The following is a 19,371-nucleotide window of genomic DNA, read 5'->3' as shown; positions in this document are numbered from 1 at the left end:
CGCAGCCTCACTCCTCTGAAGCACACTTTGCAGCCGCCGTCCCATGCTACGTTCTCCTATATCCCGTACGCACCAGGGAAATATTTACACAAACAATTTTCAGTACTGGCCATTAAAATTGCTACACCACGAAGATGACGAGCTACAGACGCGAAATTTAACCGACAGGAACAAGATGCTGTGAAATGCAAATGATTAGCTTTTCAGAGCATTCACACAAGGTTGGCGCCGGTGGCGACACCTACAACGTGCTGAGATGAGGAAAGTTTCCGACCGATTTCTCATACACAAACAGCAGTTGACCGGCGTTGCCTGCTGAAACGTTGTTGTGGTGCCTCGTTTCAGGAGGAGAAATGCGTACCATCACGTTTCCAACTTTGATAAAGGACGGATTGCAGCCTATCACGATTGCGGTTTATCGTATGGCGACATTGCTGCTCTCGTTGGTCAAGATCCAATGCCTGTTAGCAGAATATGGAATCGGTGGGTTCAGGAGAGTAATACGGAACGCAGTGCTGGATCCCAACGGCCTCGTATCACTAACAGGTATCTTATCCCCATGGCTGTAACAGATCGTGCAGCCACGTCTCGATCACTGATTCAACAGATGGGGACGTTTGCAAGACAACAACCATCTGCACGAACAGTTCGACGACGTTTGCAGCAGCATCAGCTCGGAGACCATGGCAGTGGTTACCCTTGACGCTGCATCACAGGCAGGAGCGCCTGCGATGGTGTACTCAACGACGAACCTGGGTGCACCATTGGCAAAACATTTTTTCGGATGAATCTAGGTTCTGTTTACACCATCATGATGGTCTCATCCGTGTTTAGTGACATCGCAGTGAACGCACATTGGAAGCGTGTATTCGTCATCGCCATACTGGCGTATCACTCGGCGTGATGGTATGGGGTGCCATTGGTTACACGTCTCGGTCACCTCTGGTTCGCATTGATGGCACTTTGAACAATGGACGTCACATTTCAGATGTGTTATGACCCGTGCCTCTACCCTTCATTCGACCACTGCGAAACCCTAGATTTCAGCAGGATAATACACGACCACATGTTGCAGGTCCTGTACGGGCTTTTCTGTATACAGAAAATATTCGATTGCTGCCCGGCCAGCACATTCTTCAGATCTCTCACCAACTGAAAACGTCTGGTCGATGGTGGCCGGGCAACTGGCCCGTCACAATTCGTCAGTCACTACGCCGGGTGATCTGTGGTATCGTGTAGAAGCTGCATGGGCAGCTGTACCTATACACTCCATCCAAGCTCTGTTTGACTCAATGCCCAGATGTATCAGGGTCGTTATTAGGACCAGAGGTGGGTGTTCTGGGCACTGATTTCTCAGGATCTATGCACCCAAATTGCGTGAAAATGTAGTCACATGTCAGTTCAAGTATAAAATATTTTTCAAATAAATACCTGTTTATCATCTGCATTTCTTCTTGGTGTAGCAATTTTAATGGCCAGTAGTGTATATATGAAAATATTAACTGTTTTCGAAAGAACTGATACCACTGATGACCGTGCAGCTTCTCTAGAATAAATGCTAATTAATTGAAACGCTCAGCTGCTGATAGGTGTTGTTGACATACCTCGATGGGGACAGCTGAAAATGTGTGCCCTGACCAGGACTCGAAACTGGGATCTCCTGCTTACATGTGCGAATGCGCACATGTTGTCCGAACTCTTACGGTAATCATCGCCATAGTGGGCGCGAGTAATGAGTGGATGGGCAAAGTATTTATTAGGAACATTACGTATGTAGATTGTGGAGAGTTGGGAATGTAGGTCTCACGGGAAGCGTGCAAGGGATAAGTCCCTGCAGTCGCGCTATTCATCTGTGTCCTCGGTGGCTCAGATGTATGCCGGCACGGTAGCTCAGCGCGTTCGGTCAGAGAGCTGATTGGCCTCTGTAATAAAAAACTGAGTGGAAGCGTCAACAAAATGAACTTGAAGCAATCAAGTGTGACGTCCGCAACGACCAACCACAACGATCAACAACGAACAAAACGCACAAGAAAGATGGATAGAGCGTATGCCAAGTAAACAGGAGATTCCAGGTTCGAGGCCCGTTCGGGGCACACATTTTCAGCTGTCCCCATTGAGGTATGTCAACAACACCTCTCGGCAGCTGAGGGTTTCAATTAATTATCATTTACTCTAGAAAAGCTGCACAGTCTTCAATGGTATCTGTTCTTTCGAGAACAGTTACTATCTTCTTATAAATTTTTGTTAAGTGCAGAGATTCAGCTGAGTTCAATGCATTTTCGTGAGTTGGTACACGATTGCTATGGGTTGCTTTTGGCGTATTCATCGAATGTCAGCAGCAGAATGCTGATGTTCAGGCTGCGAAGATGCGCTTTAGTCTGCACTGAAGTTTTTATTGTGAGTTGTTGGTCAAAGTCTACTGCAGTGCAGGGAGTAACCATGCCGCAAGTATTTACACATGGTGAGTATGCCGATATGGTATTTTTGCATGGGTTTTGTAATGGAAACACTGCTGCTACTTGTAAAAAATACGGCATACGATATCCTGACCGCAGACTACCAGATTCAGGAGTGTTTACTCGTGTGTTCAATACATTGCGCGACGCTGGTACAGTGCCCATCAGCCATATTGCATCTGAACTTGTAATGGAACAGAGTGTGGATGAAGTAGAAGACATTATTCAGCCTGTTGAACGTAGTTTTTCATCAAGCACTCGTAGAATTTCTGCATACACTAATGTGGCGGACACTACGTATGCACGGGTTCCATCCTTATAATTTACGGCTCATTCAACATCTTCGAACAGGATGTGAAGACAAATGATTGGAAATTTGTCATTCGAAACTTGAAAATAGACAGGTAATCCCATTTTTACTCTCCACTGATGGAGACACTTTCTCGCGTGACAGCATCAATAACACACATAATGCACATTAGTGGTCTGAAGAAAACCAACATTACATTGTGGAGACATATTTTCAAGAGCGTTTCTTTGTAAATGTGTGGTGTGGTTTAATAACAATCAGTTGATTGGGCCTGTTGCATTTCCGCATCGTCTTCCAGGACCCCGTTATTTGCACTTTCTTGAAAATGAGCTTCCAGTATTATGAAAAGAGATTCCCTTGGCTAAAAAAATGCGTATATTCATCCAGCATGACGGGGCCCCTGCACGTACTGCTTATCAGGTGACACATTATCTAAATCTAAAATTCCCAGGAAGATGGATCACTAGATATGGACTCGCTTCTTGGACAGCGAGATACCGGACCTTTCCATTTGGATTTTTGCCTTTGGGGTTGCTTGAAAGTGGAATAGTAACCGAAGAGATAATTTGATGGCTCGCACTATGAGTAGTGCAGGCCCCATAAAAGAACGCAGAGAATACCCCAGAAGATCTACAAGTGGTGTTGTCAAGAAAAGTCAAAAGTGCTTTGAAGCTGACGCTGGAATTTTTGAAAATCAGCTGTCAATGCCCTCATTAGCCTTTGCTTTAAGTTTCTTTGGGTTACATGCTAACAGATGTGTCTCTGTACTGAATAAAAACAGGATACATGTTATATTGCATTTTTTGCAATACAATATTTATTGTTACTCCTGAAACAACCAGCATTATTCCCACCAATATTAAGGCATTTATCGTAAGGTGCAATCAGTTTTGAATACCGTCCTCACAGAAATCTTCCGCCTGAGCATACCTATCGATAATTTAAACTTTCTGTAACACTTCTTGACACTTATGAGCGATGAGATGGTATGGAAATGAGAGCTTTTAAACATGGTTCTACGAATCTGCCTGATACGGAATCAAGTGGACGACCCTCAGTAATTACTGACTATTTGGTGCAGAAACTTGACGGAAAAGTAATAGAGAACAGACACTTTAACATTTTGAAGTTACGTGATGAGTTTCCTCAAGTGTGAATAAGTGTGCTTTATGTAATCGTTACAGAGCGTTTCAATTATCGAAACTTGTTCTCAGATGTCGAGGAATGTATTCTAAAGTGGTAGTACGATACGATAAGTGCCTAAATATAGGTGGGGACAAAGCAGAAATGTAAATTAAAATACAGACTTTCATGTAAAATAAAATCGCTAAGAAAAGTCTACATGTATTATTTTTATTTCAGAACAGTACTTACTTAAAAAGCACTTCTCGTATTTCACCTAAACACACTTGAATATGAAAGCTATCTTCTGAAACATGTAGTGCAAGGAAAATTACAACTCAGTTTCAAAGACCACAGATTTAGCTGCTGGTTATACAAGTTGCCACTGGCGTTACCATTCCATTCACTGAGACGGCAAGTGTTTTCTACGATGTTCCAAAACTATATTACTGTACTGTTCTATTATTAGCTTGTTAGATTTTTTCATCATTAATTTTAGGTACTGAGTTCTGTTGTCAGTTCGTGTTTTTTATGTTATGTAGAATAACATAGAATGTCATGTAATTGAAAAACAGATACTGTAATAAAAACGGATACTATACTTGGGAAACTTTTTGTTCCTGAATTTAAACTAATGGCGATAGTAAGATTTTCATAGTAGCTGATTATGGTACAACATGATTTTTCACAACTATGTAAAAATGAAATCTGGCATTGTGAAATTGGAAAATGCCAACTATTTTGAAAAAATACTTGTTTAATTTACAGCTACCTTGATAGTATTTGGCTAATTTATAACAAATAAGAAAAGGAAGAGTAAAGTTAGATACGGATCACGAGCTCGGGCTACAAAAGGATGCAGAAGGAAATCCGGCAGTGCCGTTTACAAAGGGATCATACCGACATTTAAGGAAACCAGGGAAGAGCTAGGTCTAGATGGCCGCACGAAGAATGGAACCATCGTCCTCCTGAAAGCGCGAATGCGAATCCTGTGTGCTAGCCACTGCGCTACCTTGCTCGGTGGATGGCAGGTTTCGACTCTAATGAGCCATCATCACAACCAGTGACTACTTCCGAAAGTAACACGTCTTGCCGCAATTTACCGCTCATCGAGGTCAGCTAAAATTAACTGTCTCAGTTTCTCCTATAGTGCACCTACCTTCAAAGCTGATAGCTAGCATTACTGTGTATTTCGGAGAGAGACAATTGCGTCTTAATGCAACTAACACGAAAAGCCGAAATCTCTTCAGTAACCACAACGGTCGACATTTGCCAGTAACCACGTCATCAAATGCTTTTGGGCGGAGGAATGTTATTCATTTGCGACCTTGTTACTTTTGGCTATTGTCATACATGGCAAGCATAGAAACACACAGAACGACTGACGCCGTGACCTAACGAATATTCCTTACGATTGTATCTCCTTGATTAAAAAGTCTTAGAAGTTGGGCGGAATGTCGTGCGTCATCTAACAGCATTTCTCGTGGTTAACAGTTATCACACTCAATATTCGTAAATCCATCGTGACCTGTACTAGGAAATTATTCGAAATTGAGATTGAGGTGCCAGATGAAAGAAAATACACTCCTGGAAATGGAAAAAAGAACACATTGACACCGGTGTGTCAGACCCACCATACTTGCTCCGGACACTGCGAGAGGGCTGTACAAGCAATGATCACACGCACGGCACAGCGGACACACCAGGAACCGCGGTGTTGGCCGTCGAATGGCGCTAGCTGCGCAGCATTTGTGCACCCCCGCCGTCAGTGTCAGCCAGTTTGCCGTGGCATACGGAGCTCCATCGCAGTCTTTAACACTGGTAGCATGCCGCGACATCGTGGACGTGAACCGTATGTGCAGTTGACGGACTTTGAGCGAGGGCGTATAGTGGGCATGCGGGAGGCCGGGTGGACGTACCGCCGAATTGCTCAACACGTGGGGCGTGAGGTCTCCACAGAACATCGATGTTGTCGCCAGTGGTCGGCGGAAGGTGCACATGCCCGTCGACCTGGGAATGGACCGCAGCGACGCACGGATGCACGCCAAGACCGTAGGATCCTACGCAGTGCCGTAGGGGACCGCACCGCCACTTCCCAGCAAATTAGGGACACTGTTGCTCCTGGGGTATCGGCGAGGACCATTCGCAACCATCTCCATGAAGCTGGGCTACGGTCCCGCACACCGTTGGGCCGTCTTCCGCTCACGCCCCAACATCGTGCAGCCCGCCTCCAGTGGCGTCGCGACAGGCGTGAATGGAGGGATGAATGGAGACGTGTCGTCTTCAGCGATGGGAGTCGCTTCTGCCTTGGTGCCAATGATGGTCGTATGCGTGTTTGGCGCCGTGCAGGTGAGCGCCACAATCAGGACTGCATACGACCGAGGCACACAGGGCCAACACCCGGCATCATGGTGTGGGGAGCGATCTCCTACACTGGCCGTACACCACTGGTGATCGTCGAGGGGACACTGAATAGTGCACGGTACATCCAAACCGTCATCGATCCCATCGTTCTACCATTCCTAGACCGGCAAGGGAACTTGCTGTTCCAACAGGACAATGCACGTCCGCATGTATCCCGTGCCACCCAACGTGCTCTAGAAGGTGTAAGTCAACTACCCTGGCCAGCAAGATCTCCGGATCTGTCCCCCATTGAGCATGTTTGGGACTGGATGAAGCGTCGTCTCACGCGGCCTGCACGTCCAGCACGAAAGCTGGTCCAACTGAGGCGCCAGGTGGAAATGGCATGGCAAGCCGTTCCACAGGACTACATCCAGCATCTCTACGATCGTCTCCATGGGAGAATAGCAGCCTGCATTGCTGCGAAAGGTGGATATACACTGTACTAGTGCCGACATTGTGCATGCTCTGTTGCCTGTGTCTATGTGCCTGTGGTTCTGACATGTGATGTATCTGACACCAGGAATGTGTCAATAAAGTTTCCCCTTCCTGGGACAATGAATTCACGGTGTTCTTATTTCAATTTCCAGGAGTGTAAGAAAAGGGTCCATTTTTAAGATAATGTCCACGTCTTCACAGGCACTTCAGTGAACTTAAAAATCAACTGTATTATTAAATGTTCGTTAGGTTTATTGATAACACAAATTCATTGATTTCTGTTTATCACAAACTTGCTACAATTAACGGAAAGCTGCAAGTTTCGTAAAAGCGGTAAGACTGATCTACTGACTCTGTCGCATATTTTGCGACAGAACATATTCTGACAGAATGCGAGAAGAAAACACCGTGGGTGCCAGCACGCCCTGTTAAAGCATCTATTACGTTTAATCCAATTCCAACTCCTCATAGTTCCAATAGACGTTGGAGAAGACAACTTCGATTGTTGAAAGGTTCGCAGAAGAGCTTCTGTAAAGTTTGGAGGGTAGGAGACGAGGTACTGGCAGAAGTAGAGCTGTGAGGACGGGGCGTGAGTCGTGCTTGGGTAGCTCAGTTGGTAGAGCACTTGCCCGTTAAAAGCAAAGGTCCCGAGTTCGAGTCTCGGTCCAGCACACAGTTCTGATCTGTCAGGAAGTTTCATATCAGCGCACACTCCGCTGCAGAGTGAAAATCTCATTCTGGAAACTTCGATTGTTGTTTCTTGGCCTTAGAAAAACATTTAATACCACGCGGACGACTATTTGAGGAAATAAGCTTTCATGTGTGATGGATGATTCGTTAGTGGATTTCTGCAGTATCGTAATGGAGTGCGTTATGTTTGGAAGAGATTCGACAACAGATACGGATGTCTGGGAAGATTGCTATTCATCATGGTCTAGCGTCGGTTTTAGCCGCTAATTTTTCACATACAATGTAGTTATAGGTGATACAGGATTTCGAAAGGTAGCTTTAAACTGTCTATCTCCTATTAAATCTAGTCGTATCTAACGAGCTCGCTACCAAATGAAACTTAACTCTAATATTTATTTCAAAAATAGCTTCGTAACAGCATTTGCAGCACAGCAGTTAAGCGTGTTCTAAAGTAGGCCTACGCGCAAGATCTTGTTCTATTTAGATTCTTTGGTAGACTGCTAAATAACTGAGAGTGTCACCCAAAGATTTTTTTCGATAAACTTCACTAACGCGTATACTAACAACCGTGCTCTAATTGAGGAGGCCGAATATTTACCCGTACACAGAAGGGAACTGCAGATTCGAGCAGCTCACCAAGGCCCTTTGCAAATAGGTTGAACATTGAGATTAACAGAAGCTAGAAATACATCTATTAAACGGAGAAAAACAGTTTTATAAGTATCAACAATGAAGCCAATCCCGGTGTCAACCAGACACTCCAATTTCACGTTGCCATTTGTTTACATCTGTTCTAATTTTACTGTCTCAAAATGGTTGATGAAGCCTCTGAAACTGGCAGAGTTTAATAAAGGGCAGTATGGCAGAAGTGAAATTTCGCCTGCTATAATTTTATTTTTATCAGTTGATTTTTCTCCTGTCTTTGGTTCAAAATGGTTCAAATGGCTCTGAGCACTATGGGACTCAACTGCTGAGGTCATTAGTCCTCTAGAACTTAGAACTAGTTAAACCTAACTAACCTAAGGACTTCACAAACATCCATGCCCGAGGCAGGATTCGAACCTGCGACCGTAGCGGTCTTGCGGTTCCAGACTGCAGCGCCTTTAACCGCACGGCCACTTCGGCCGGCTCCTGTCGTTGTTTCTCGCAAGTGTTTCACCAGGCGTACGTCTTCTTCTTTCTTTTTTCATATATTTTTGAGGGAATTAGAAGTACCACATTTTTATTTTTTAGTTTTGGCGGTCTCGCAGATGTGGCATCAGACAGTTATTTGATACTGACAGTGTGACTCAGCGCGCCTTCTCTTCTCAGGTTTCCCTGCCGAGTAGCTCGTTCTCCGTTACTGTTCGGCTGGTCAGTCACGTATGTGTGGATAGCGAAGCAAGGTATGCGACTGACGTGGAACTAAGCCTGGAGCAAGCTTCAAAATTATCTGTCACATTGAAATTTGGCTGCGCCGGCCGGGGTGGTCGAGCGGTTCTAGGCGCTACAGTCTGGAACCGCGTGACCGCTACGGTCGCAGGTTCGAAACCTGCCTCGAGCATGGATGTGTGTGATGTCCTTAGGTTTCAGTAGTTCTAAGTTCTAGGGGACTGATGACCCCAGAAGTTTAGTCCCTCTCGCGTCCGTCGGCCGTCGTAATTTAATATATATATATATATATTATTATTGTTATTATTATTATTTGATTGTTGCCGACTTACGTGATGGGCCTTGATAAAAATGATATTCCATTTAATTTTGATTTCACGATTAAATGCTTTCCTGAAGTTCTCCTTTTTAACAATATTAATTTCAAATTATTCGTTACGTTAATGAATGTTAGACTCGCTGAAACTTAAAACATGAGCATATAAGTTGTACAATGTAATAAACTTTTCATATTAATTTCCTCGGCTAGTCAGTTCCCTTTAAAGCAAAAGATCTTTAGTTATTAATTACAATTGCGGCCCACACACGCGCAAGAGTATTTTTCTTACCTCCGTTAACCATTGTATTGTAGTCGGAGTCCTGGCTCTGGGTCTCGGCTATGGTACTGAAAATAAGAATCTTAAAGCTAAGTATTTTCTGCAACGTCGGGCGGCTGTGGAGAAAAATTAATATAATGTTAATAGCGGGCGAGTTTTCCGCTTCCGCTAATTTTATAAGTTAATATCGCCACGTAATGGCGTCGTTGGCTGCATCGGCCGCTGCGATTGTTGGACTGTAAATTACTTGAATGCCGGTTAATTCAAGGAAGGCGGACATGAAATTAAAAGTGCACAATAATATTAAATCAGTATATTATATGCTTAACTCATACAAATATGCTTACATTTGCCAGCACTCGCAAGATGTCCGTCTGTACACACTCAAGACAAAAAAGGAAGTCAAGACGACTAAAAAATTAACAAAAGAGCGTATCTTGTCGTCTCTTTAGATCATTTTGTCATAAATTATTTCTTTGCATTTGAAACTTGGACAGAGAGATTATTATTTTACGGCTACACGATAAAAACATATTATTCAATTTATAAATACTGTTTTTAAAGTCCTTTCGTAATATAGCACTGGGGACGCTATATCCCACAGCGCTCAGAGCCATTTGAACCAATTTGAAATTTGGCTGCAACCGTACGGGTATAATCTAATCCAACACTTAACACCGAGGTGTATCGGCAATCGCTCTTCCCGCGAACTATTCGCGACAACTGGAACAGGGAAACGAGAAAGGGACAGTAGTACACGGTGTACACTTCGTCACATACCGTAATGCGACTTGCGGATTACAGATATAGATGTAAACCCGAACTGTTTTCAGTATCTTTATTGATTTTGATACTGATCACAAGTTTCTGAGGATAATGTAAGCAAGTGATGCAACACACTGTGGTTAAATTCCTAAACATCGTATTCGGTAGTCGCATTGGTCTCGGGAGTTTCATTAATTAAATCCTCAAACGTTCATCGTGACCTTTTTTTCCCACTCTGACATCCTTGAATCACTTGGGATGAATATGTGGATAGATGCTGCAGTAAGGTCATAATACGAGCATTGGACCACAAATAGTGGTAACTATTTATTCAAAACCGATACAAAAGAGTTACATCTTTTCACCTGTTACTGTCCTTCAAAGTAGTCACCAACGTTGTGCACAGCCCGTTGCCAGCGATGTGGAAGGCGTAGTATACCGTTAGCACAGCCAGTTCTGTTGATGGTGCGAATGAAGGAGTCTACTGCATGTCGAATCTCTGTAACAGTTCTGAAGCGAGTGCAACGAAGTGGTTCCTTCAACTTCGGAATCAATTCAAAGTCACAAGGACTTAAGTCCGTGGAGTATGGTGGATGGTACAGTACGTCCCAGTCCCATCGACCGATCAGAGCAGCCACAGCTTGCGCTGTATGCGCCCGCGCATTGTCGTGCAAAATGATGGGTGGGTTCCGCAGAAAGTGTCGCCGCTTCTTTCGCAAAGCTGGTCGCAGGTGATGCTTCGAAAACGAACAGTAATACTGTGCACTGACGGTCTACCGTGGAGAAACGCAATGCGTTAGGATAACACCATCACAGTCGTACATGGAGAATCACCATAACTCTAGACCGCTTCATTCGCACCAACAACAGAACAGGCTGCCGGCCGCGGTGACCGTGCGGTTCTAGGCGCTCCAGTCCGGAGCCGCGCTGTTGCTACGGTCACAGGTTCGAATCCTGCCTCGGGCATGGGTGTATGTGATGTCCTTAGATTAGTTAGGTTTAAGTAGTTCTAAGTTCTAGGGGACTGATGACCACAGCAGTTGAGTCCCATAGTGCTCAGAGCCATTTGAACCATTTGAACAGAACAGGCTCTGCTAATCGCTATACTGCGCCTTCCGCATCGCTGACACGGGTTATACACAACGCTGGTGACTACTTTGAAGGACAGTAACAGGTACAAACGTGTAACTCTTTTTCCAACGGTTGTGAATAAATAGTTGCCACTATTTAAGTACCAACCCTCTCAGATTAGGCCAGAACCTCCATATAACACTTTTCAAATCAATTTTAATTCGTTTGATACTATTTTATATATATAGAGAGAGAGACTTTAAGAGAAAGTCTGAAGGCTCCAATTTGACCAGGATAAATAAATAATTAAATGAAACTTCCTGGCAGATTAAAACTGTGTGCCCGACCGAGACTCGAACTCGGGTTCGAGTCTCGGTCGGGCACACAGTTTTAATCTGCCAGGAAGTTTCATATCAGCGCACACTCCGCTGCAGAGTGAAAATCACATTCTGGAAATAATTAAATATTCATCAAATTCAGCTGATTTTCGTTGCTTTGTCCCACGAGTCACCTCACCACTCGAGAATCATTTGGAGGAGGCAGAAGTAATTTATTACACAGATGAAACTGATGTGCCAATATCGGTATTATCTCCTCTGTGCATTACTGAATGCGAATCTAGTCTCTCTATTAAACTTGTTCACGCGTATTCTAATTTCCACTCCACAATTAGTTAGATAAATAAATGGTCAGCTTTGGTGCTAGGTGCTGAATATAGTGTGATTTTCCAAAACTAAGGGAGAGACCATTTCCAGAGAATAACTTAATGATTCTTTGAAAAACATAATTAAGGAACTTTCCTGTGGCTTTCACTCCAATGGGATTTATTCTGACACTAGTACCGTCTGCAAGAAGTACCAGTTCTGCTTGTTGAATGGAAGGTCATTCACATTATTAAGAAGTAAGGCGGTCCTGTAGTTGAAACCTGCGGAACACCCTTTGCGATTTGTCTCAAGTCACAAAAATTTTCTACTTTTCCGTCACAGATTTCTGCGCTCCGTTTGTTAAGTATGATTCAAACCAGTTGTGGTGCGTAAAGCTGCCAGTTCCATAAGGTTGAGTTTTTCTAATAGTGAAACATGACCTACACACCCAAACGCCTTGGAAAGATAACAAAAAAAAAAAAAAACTTTCAACATGGCTGACGTTTACAGCAACCATATACACAAATTTGAAAAATATGTAAAAATCAGCCAACCGGTTGCATAGGTTTTCTACACTACTGGACATTAAAATTGCTACACCAAGAAGAAATGCAGATGATAAACGCGTATTCATTGGACAAATATATTATACTAGAACTGACATGTGATTACATTTTCACGTAATTTGGGTGCATAGATCCTTAGATATCAGTACCCAGAACAACCATCTCTGGCCGTAATAACGGCCTTGATACGCCTGGGTATTGAGTAAAACAGAGCTTGGATGGGGTGTACACATACAGCTGCTCATGCAACTTCAACACGATACCACAGATCATCAAGAGTACTGACTGGCGTATTGTGACAAGCCAGCTGCTCGGCCACCATTGACCAGAAGTTTGCAATTAGTGAGAGATCTGGAGAATGTGTTGGCCAGGGCAGCAGTCGAACATTTTCTGTATCCAGAAAGGCCCGTACAGGACCTACAACACGCGGTCCTGCATTATCCTGCTGAAATGTAGGGTTTAGCAGGGATCGAATGAAGAGGAGAGCCATGGGTCGTAACACATCTGAAGTGTAACTGAAGTGCCGTCAATGCCAACAAGAGGTGACCGAGACGTGTAACCATCTTGACTGGTAGTGATACTAGGACGTTGGGATGCAGCACGGCGTGCCGTATTACACTCCCGAACCCACCGATTCCATATTCTGCTAACTGTCATTGGATCTCGACCAGCGCGAGTAGCAATGTCGCGATACGATAAACCGCAATCGTGATAGGCTACAATCCGACCTTTATCAAAGTCGCAAACATGATGGTACGTATTTCTCCTCCTTACACGAGGCATCACAACAACGTTTCAGCTGGCAACGCCGGTCAACTGCTGTTTGTGTATGAGAAATCGGTTGGGAACTTTCCTCGTGTCAGCACGTTGTAGGTGTCGCCACCGGCGCCAGCCTTGTGTGAATGCTCTGAAAAGCTAATCATTTGCATATCACGGCATCTTCTTCCTGTCGGTTAAATTTCGCGTCTGTAGGACGTCATCTTCGTGGTGTAGCAATTTTAATGGCCAATAGTGTATATACCTTGACCAGGTTTCGTCACCTCTAAGGGTGACTTCATCAGAAGGTAAGGTAATTACATGAAGAACATATCGTCTAAGATGTACAGTGATTTAAGAGCTGAGTTGCTCAAATCATACATTAAAATATAAGACATAATGTTCTTCAAAAAGTCGAACATTAAAACATAAGTAATACCGGCGTGGTATGTTTTAATGTTTGGTTTTTGATGAACATTATGTCTTATATTTTAATGTATGACTTGAGCAACTCAGCTCTTAAATCACTGTACATCTTTGACGATATGTTTTTCATGTAATTACCTTACCTTCTGACCTTAGAGGTGACGAAACCTGGTCAAGGTATATAGAAAACCTATGCAACCGGTTGGCTGATTTGTACATATTTTTCAAAAAACGAAAAAAAAACCTACTGGCGAGATGTCTCTCCTTTATTTCTTCGACAAGAGCTGTTGTCCAGAGTGTGGTGTGCATACTGTAAGACCTTAGGTACACACAACATCAGATTATTTGACTTGTCGCTCTAACTAAGTAGGCGAGTGTCAGCAATATGTCTCGTGTTCTTATCGTGGCGTGTTTAGCTTCTGCCATTAGGTCAGACGATAGAAATACCACTTGCACACTTAGAGTTGCAGATTGACGGTGACCAACTTTAAACAGAACTTGATTAATTTTCACACACATTTATTAAAATAATAACAATCATAAACCTTACTTAACTTGATTCTGGATGCTACCTACAATTGACAATCTGAAGTTCCTTTGGTCTTGGTACGTTAATCTTATTCTCACATATCTCTGATACTTGACAAACTGTCTATACATTTATCTTCATGGCTATGTACAGGAATATGATAATCTTATTAGGCGCAGACTGAAACTTGACTATAGACTGGTACAGACTAATGTAGACTGGTACAGACAGGTGCAGACAAATGCAGACTAAGGCACACTGACTAATCGGAGGTCTGTACACTCGTTATAATACCTCGAGCGTTCAGGTAGCACTGCGCTAGTGTGATCCGCGAGGAGGAAAGGTTCTACATTAGCAGCAATCTCATTGGCTGCGTTACATATTAATACGTGGATGGGCGGAAGCAGAATTTGGTCCGTCTCTATGGCAGCGCCATCTCGTAGTGCGGAGACGGACGAGCGCTGCGCCTGCGCTGTTGTGCTTAGCGGGGCGCGCTCTAGTGGGAAAGTTGTGTACGCGCTGACTACGCGGAACTATGAACACAACATAGAGGCTGACACAGGTCGAAATCTCGGATTTTCATAGAGTGTTATCGGGAGAAGCGTACCAAGGACATTTAATAGAACTCATTTAACGTGTTTATATGGTGTAAGTCTCACTGTTAACGAGGAAGCAGCAGGTGGCTGAGGCGGTGAGACAGCGGCAGCGTGCACATGCGCGTCCTTGCTGGTCTCGTGACGCGACTGCAGCTGTGGCGGCCACACGTGGCTGTCACGGGCCGACAACTTCCAATGACTGAGGGCGACGCGCCGGAACCTGTTCCTCAAGGCTCCCCAACACCCCGATATCGTTAACGCGCGCTCATTATTACCTCGAACAACAATAAACACGGGTAGCGAGTGTCTGTTTACACAACATTTCAGCGTAGGAATCTATCCTTGGAAAACTGGTTTACTGATTCGAGTTTACATGACAAATTTTATGATACCGTCAGCATCGTTGCATCTAAATCCCCGAGGCCTAAGAGGCGTGGGAAATATTTGTGTAGTTACAGGACGCTGACGCTGTATCTGTCCTTGTCGATGCTCTTACCTCTGAGAACAAATGCGAAACACCTTTCTCTTCATCAATCAAAAAGTAATAAAATGATAATTAAATGGACACAAGAGCTGCAAACAGGCGTTTATATACTTCACTGGGAACATGTTGAAAATGTGTGCCCCGACCGGGACTCGAACCCGGGACCTCCTGCTTAAATGGCAGACGCTCTATCCATCTCTTTTTTTTTCTTTTTAATCTCATATTGTTCGCTTTCGTTCGTTGCATCTGCTCGGGGCGGACGTCGTAAGACATCCGTTGAAGTTCGTTGTTGGAATAACTCAGTTTTTTTATTACAGAGGGTTGCTAACCCTCTGACCGAACACGCTGAGCTACCGTGGCGGTTGTCCCTCTGAGCCACCGAGGGCACAGAGGATAGTGCGCCTGCAGGGAATTATCCCTTGCACGCTCCCTGTGATACCTACATTCCCAACATGTCCACACCACTACATTCGTAGTGCGCCTAATAGATGTTTGCCCATCATACTCATTACTCGTGGCAGATTAATCTACCAAGTCCCGTACGAGTTCGGGCATACCGTGTGCAATCGCACAAGAAAGTCAATGGCAGGGAAACCATATTTTAACTATATATGACGGTAGTATCTGTTCCCGAAAGAACACTTACCATTAATGACCATGCAGCTTTGCTAGAATGAAATGATAATTAAATGGACACCCTCGCTCCAAACAGGCATTTATATACATGTATTAGGCGCACTACGAATGTAGTGGTGTGGACATGTTGGGAATGTGGGTGTCACGGGGAGCGTGCAAGGGATAAGTCCCTGCAGGCACAGTATCCTCTCTGCCCTCGGTGGCTCAGACGGATAGAGCGTCTGCCATGTAAGCAGGAGGTCCCGGGTTCGAGTCCCGGTCGGGGCACACATTTTCAACATGTCCCCACTGAAGTATATAAACGCCTGTTTGCAGCGAGGGAATCCATTTAATTATCATTTCATTCTAGCAAAGCTGCATGGTCATTAATGGTAACCGTTCTTTCGGGAACGGATACTAACGTCATATATAGTAAAAAAGTAATAAGAAAGAAGACTTTCGTCACGATATTTACAACGGTCAGTGTTTATGTACAAGAGAGAAACCAAGTGAGTTACACAATGTTGCGTTAGTTCACTTCTAGGATGCCATATCTGATTCTCCCTTTTATTTGCTCCCATTGTAATTATCTTTCACTCAAGACACCTTCAGCTTCTATCAAGACTGCTGTATGTTACAAAATTTCGAATTCGCTCTCGTTTTAGCCTACTTCCCACAGGTATTGCTTCATAACGCTTCAAGAGCAAGCGAGAGGAATGACCTTGAACGCAGAATTCACTGCTGCTTGGTACAAAAACAATGCTAAATTTCACTATTGCCGACATATTCGTCGTGAGAGATTCAGCAACTGCGTTGATACTTAAACCTTATCGTTTATTTTGCCGTCTTAGTAGCACATTTATGTTTGTGGAATGACTAGTTTCGATGGTTGATCATCGTCAGGTACATGTAGCTGTGTAATGAATCCGTCACTTGCATACGGAGCTAGGTATCATAGTACGGGCTGAAAATTAGTTGATGTCTCAGTGCTTTAAATACTAGGCAACAGATGACAATATCTGTGGTTCGATTTCTAGGCTAATCCAGTGATTTTTATCTGTCACTCATTATTTCATTCACGTCTCGTGGGGCTGTTGATGTGAAAACTGTCGAGCTGCACCGCGGTTCGAATTTCATATTAAACTGAAGTTTCTCCTGAGTGAGTTTGATGGTTGGAGGAAGTCAAGAACATACCACCTTCAATACGACCATATTTAATATAGCACTGTGGCGATAAGGCCACAAATGTGATTACACGAAGCTAAACGTCAAATAATAGCGTGCGCAGTTTCGACCAAGTGTACCGTACGTTTTAGCATTGCTTACTACGGCCACCTGTAGGGAAACAACAACTGCCCCCTCTCCCCCCCCCTTCACCCAAAGATATGTAGTCCAAGAAATAACGATTACCTTACTTCTGCGCCGGCCGCTGTCACCGAGCGGTTCCAGACGCTTCAGTCCGGAACCACGAGGCTGCTACGGTCGCAGGTTCGAGTCCTGCCTCGGACATGGGTTTGAATGATGTCCTTAGTTACGTTTAAGTTGTCCTATAGTGCATAGAGACATTTGAACCATTTTGAACCATACGGCTTTATCTTTAACTGCTACACCTGCTCAAATGAATCCTGTCACTCACTGAATAAGCGGAAGAATGAGCTTCTGTACGTATTTGTTTTAATTTTGCGAATGTTCCATTAAAGTACATTGTTCCCCATATACTTGTCGGACAGCTGACAGTGATCCTCATAGTTAATAAGCAAAAGATGTCGTATATGTAGATTATTATCACAATTTCAGGACTGGAAATACACTCCGGGAAATGGAAAAAAGAACACATTGACACCGGTGTGTCAGACCCACCATACTTGCTCCGGACACTGCGAGAGGGCTGTACAAGCAATGATCACACGCACGGCACAGCGGACACACCAGGAACCGCGGTGTTGGCCGTCGAATGGCGCTAGCTGCGCAGCATTTGTGCACCGCCGCCGTCAGTGTCAGCCAGTTTGCCGTGGCATACGGAGCTCCATCGCAGTCTTTAACACTGGTAGCATGTCGCGACAGCGTGGACGTGAACCGTATGTGCAGTTGACGGACTTTGAGCGAGGGCGTAGAGTGGGCATGCGGGAGGCCGGGTGGACGTACCGCCGAATTGCTCAACACGTGGGGCGTGAGGTCTCCACAGTACATCGATGTTGTCGCCAGTGGTCGGCGGAAGGTGCACGTCCCCGTCGACCTGGGACCGGACCGCAGCGACGCACGGATGCACGCCAAGACTCTAGGATCCTACGCAGTGCCGTAGGGGACCGCACCGCCACTTCCCAGCAAATTAGGGACACTGTTGCTCCTGGGGTATCGGCGAGGACCATTCGCAACCGTCTCCATGAAGCTGGGCTACGGTCCCACACACCGTTAGGCCGTCTTCCGCTCACGCCCCAACATCGTGCAGCCCGCCTCCAGTGGTGTCGCGACAGGCGTGAATGGAGGGACGAATGGAGACGTGTCGTCTTCAGCGATGAGAGTCGCTTCTGCCTTGGTGCCAATGATGGTCGTATGCGTGTTTGGCGCCGTGCAGGTGAGCGCCACAATCAGGACTGCATACGACCGAGGCACACAGGGCCAACACCCGGCATCATGGTGTGGGGAGCGATCTCCTACACTGGCCGTACACCACTGGTGATCGTCGAGGGGACACTGAATAGTGCACGGTACATCCAAACCGTCATCGAACCCATCGTTCTACCATTCCTAGACCGGCAAGGGAACTTGCTGTTCCAACAGGACAATGCACGTCCGCATGTATCCCGTGCCACCCAACGTGCTCTAGAAGGTGTACGTCAACTACCCTGGCCAGCAAGATCTCCGGATCTGTCCCCCATTGAGCATGTTTGGGACTGGATGAAGCGTCGTCTCGCGCGGTCTGCACGTCCAGCACGAACGCTGGTCCAACTGAGGCGCCAGGTGGAAATGGCATGGCAAGCCGTTCCACAGGACTACATCCAGCATCTCTACGATCGTCTCCATGGGAGAATAGCAGCCTGCATTGCTGCGAAAGGTGGATATACACTGTACTAGTGCCGACATTGTGCATGCTCTGTTGCCTGTGTCTATGTGCCTGTGGTTCTGTCAGTGTGATCATGTGATGTATCTGACCCCAGGAATGTGTCAATAAAGTTTCCCCTTCCTGGGACAATGAATTCACGGTGTTCTTATTTCAATTTCCAGGAGTGTATTCCTAAAACTGAATGATTTTGATACTCAGATACGTCTTATAAACGGAATTAGTAACCCATTCGTATTACGATTCTGTTTCTGTTCACGAAATTTAGTAATTAACTGCTCACGGTTGGGGTACACAGTCACGCAGAATTTTTTAAAGCCCATCACATTCACCACTAACTGCAGCAGTATTTTATCACAACTGCGTGTTCACGTGTAAACAGTGTGTAAGAACATTTGTTTCACTGTTTTTTGTTAAGGATGTTAACACAGATAATAGTTCATGTAATTAACATCATTTCTCGAAGTACGGAGCT

General features: G+C 44.8%; 1 protein-coding gene and 1 non-coding gene across 3 annotated transcripts in view; one reads left to right on the top strand and one right to left on the bottom strand.

Annotated features, from left to right (window-relative positions):
- The window catches only part of LOC124618105 (ras-related and estrogen-regulated growth inhibitor-like), a 572,768-nt gene that overhangs the window by 506,335 nt on the left and 47,062 nt on the right, over nt 1-19,371 (bottom strand). The gene's annotated exons all lie outside the window — the stretch shown is intronic.
- Trnat-ugu lies at nt 16,049-16,123 on the top strand. Its single transcript has one exon. It is a non-coding gene; the product is annotated as a tRNA-Thr (tRNA).

Source organism: Schistocerca americana, chromosome 1 (assembly GCF_021461395.2).
Source record: "Schistocerca americana isolate TAMUIC-IGC-003095 chromosome 1, iqSchAmer2.1, whole genome shotgun sequence".
Lineage (NCBI taxonomy): Eukaryota > Metazoa > Arthropoda > Insecta > Orthoptera > Acrididae > Schistocerca > Schistocerca americana.
Note: the sequence above shows the minus strand (reverse complement) of the source record. Positions and strands in the feature narration are given on the sequence as shown.